At 37.3% G+C, this 3,370-nt stretch overlaps 1 protein-coding gene across 4 annotated transcripts in view; it reads right to left on the bottom strand.

The window, feature by feature from the left end:
- Nucleotides 1-3,370, bottom strand: part of RSPO2 (R-spondin 2) — a 172,433-nt gene that overhangs the window by 99,680 nt on the left and 69,383 nt on the right. The gene's annotated exons all lie outside the window — the stretch shown is intronic.

The raw sequence follows: 3,370 nt of genomic DNA, 5'->3' as shown, positions 1-3,370 counted from the left end.
GACTGATCTCCTTTAGAATGGACTGGTTGGATCTCCTTGCAGTCCAAGGGACTCTCAACAGTCTTCTCCAACACCACAGTTCAAAAGCATTAATTCTTCAGCGCTCAGCTTTCTTCACAGTCCAACTCTCACATCCATACATGACCACCGGAAAAATCATAGCCTTGACTAGACGGAACTTTGTTGGCAAAGTAATGTCTCTGCTTTTGAATATGCTATCTAGGTTGGTCATAACTTTCCTTCCAAGGAGTAAGCGTCTTTTAATTTCATGGCTGCAATCACCATCTGCAGTGATTTTGGAGCCCAAAAAAATAAAGTCTGATACTGTTTCCCCATCTATTTTCCATGAAGTGGTGGGACCAGATGCCATGATCTTAGTTTTCTGAATGTTGAGCTTTAAGCCAACTTTTTCACTCTCCTCTTTCACTTTCATCAAGAGGCTCTTTAGTTCCTCTTCACTTTTTGTCATAAGGTGGTGTCATCTGCATATCTGAGGTTATTGATATTTCTCCTGGAAATCTTGATTCCAGCTTGTGCTTCCTCCAGCCCAGCATTTCGCATGATGTACTCTGCATATAAGTTGAATAAACAGGGTGACAATATACAGCCTTGACGTACTCCTTTTCCTATTTGGAACCAGTCTGTTGTTCCATGTCCAGTTCTAACTGTTGCTTCCTGACCTGCATATAGGTTTCTCAAGAGGCAGGTCAGGTGGTCTGGTATTCCCATCTCTTTCAGAATTTTCCACAGTTTATTGTGATCCACACAGTCAAAGGCTTTGGCATAGTCAATAAAGCAGAAATAGATGTTTTCCTGGAACTCTTTTGTTTTTTCCACAATCCAGCGGATGTTGGCAATTTGATCTCTGGTTCCTCTGCCTTTTCTAAAACCAGCTTGAACATCTGGAAGTTCACAGTTCAGGGGTTTATAAGTATAGAATATATAGAAACTGCAACAGTAGAAGTAAAATCTAAGACTTTAAGAATGTATTTCCTTTTTAAGTTTGGAAGGATACAGGATTGGCTTTGCAGCCAACATTTCTAAGTTAGAAAAGGAATTAAGAGGATATTTTCAAAATAATACTCTACTTACATAATCTCAATGAGGAAAAAAAATGAATGATATGATATTCTATAGAATTCAATAAGGTTTCATAGGAAGTCCTCTGATGAATTTAAACATTTAAGCAACATGTACAAAAGGATATATTCATGAGAAAAACAGAAAAATCACAAAGAAATATGAAGAAGGCTAAAGTTTCCTAAGGTTTATGGGAAATATTTTTAAGAGCAAAATTAACAAGATGACATTGTTAAGCTCAACTTTTAAATATAATGTAACAATAGATGAAAGAGACAGAAAACTTATTTTCTGCTTCCATTTTATATTTATTAAAAATAAAGACATGAAAAGAGAAAATATCACAGATTAATAAAAAATAGTGAATATGGGATAGACAAGAAGATCCTAGTAAATATATCTTTTTTTAGTATTAAGAAATTGATTCCTGAAAAAAATGGAGGGCTTTAAAGATGGGACATGAATAAATGTCTCATTTTCAATAAGTTGGGAAACTGAATTTCAAGAACTCCAGATTCTAGAAAATGCTTTAGGACACTAGCATTGTAAGCACTCTTAAAATAATTAATATAAACACCTATTTTGGTATTTATAAGTCACTAAGAACAAGTTATTTTAAAATTAACCTAATTATTTAAAAACATCATAATATCCCTTGCTTTCTCTCCCTACCTATGCATCATTGTCTCTTTCTATATACACAGAGATCTACAGATAGAAAGATACAGAAATAATACAATCATATTTGGTAAATTATTTTACAAGTAAGTTGCAGACACCACAATACCTCACATGCAATTATCCTGCGTATACCTTCGGAGAATAAGAACATTATCTTACATATTCACAATATCATTGTCAGACCTCAGAAATTTAGCATGGACAAAACATTATTATTAATACGCTATCTATATCCATCCTTTGTCTATATCCATCCATCCACTGGGGATGTCAGCCATCCCCAATGTTTTGTTTTTCCATCTATCCAGAAACTAATTAAGAACTGTGGGTTGCATTTGGTTGTTTCTTTAGTCCTTTTAATTTGGAACACCTTCCCCACTATTTTTTGTCTTTCTTGACATTGAGATTTTTAGAATCAAAGCCAGTTTTCTTATGGAATATCCTTTAATCTGCATTTGAATGACTATGGCCATATAATTTGGGCTTCCTCCTCAATGGCTCAGAGGGTAAAGAATCTGCCTGCAGTGCAGGAGACACAGGAAATGTAGGTTCAATCTCTGGGCCTGGACGATCCCTGGGAGGCAACCCACTCCAGTATTCTTGCCTGGAAAATTCCATGGACAGAGGAGCCTGGCAGGCTATACAATTAGACATGCCATTTTTCCATCATTGATACAATCATTTAATTCAGGCAGGGACCATCATCAACTAATACCATTAGGTAAAAGTTTATTGGGAAAAAAATATCCCCCAGGAGATTACTTACTAATTCCAAAGGGGGAAGTTGCCTTTATAGTGAGGAGATTTGGTCGAATCCACATTAACCAAGGGATCAAACTGAGTATCACCACCAAAAACAGAACAAGTTGTCTTATGTGCTTCCTGATGTGGTGAAATGGGGAGTCATATTTGTCAAGAATTTTTGTCAACAGATACTTCTTCTAATCACTTTGTAATCACTAAGTCTCCATTTCATTTTCAGGGATGCTCAACTTAATATTGCAGAGGCACGTTTCTTCCTCTTTATTCTTTTCATTGTTACTCATAGTACTCTGACAGCAACATATTTCAAAAAGAAGTGGAGCCAAAGAGGAAGATAAGGAGCTAGTAGACAGATGATGAAGGATTGTCTGCTCTCATTAAGAAGCAATTATCAGTGCACCAGCCCCAAGCTTCCTGTATCCTGCATTGAACCTGGACTGGTGATTCGTTTCTTATATGATATTATACATGTTTTAATGCCATTCTCCCAAATCATCCCCTCTCCCTCTCCCACAGAGTCCAAAAGACTGTTCTATACATCTGTCTCTTTTGCTGTCTCGCATACAGGGTTGTCATTACCATCTTTCTAAATTCCATATATATGCCTTAGTATAAAATCCCATGGACGGAGGAGCCTGTTAAGCTGCAATCCATGGGGTCGCTAAGAGTCGGACACAACTGAGCGACTTCATTTTCACTTTTCACTTTCATGCATTGGAGAAGGAAATGGCAACCCACTCCAGTGTTCTTGCCTGGAGAATCCCAGGGACAGGGGAGCCTGGTGGGCTGCAGTCTATGGGGTCGCACAGAGTCCGACACGACTGAAGTGACTTAGCATTGTATAGCA

Source organism: Bison bison, unplaced genomic scaffold (assembly GCF_000754665.1).
Source record: "Bison bison bison isolate TAMUID 2011002044 unplaced genomic scaffold, Bison_UMD1.0 scf7180017864491, whole genome shotgun sequence".
Lineage (NCBI taxonomy): Eukaryota > Metazoa > Chordata > Mammalia > Artiodactyla > Bovidae > Bison > Bison bison.
This window is presented reverse-complemented; position numbering and strand designations above follow the sequence as displayed.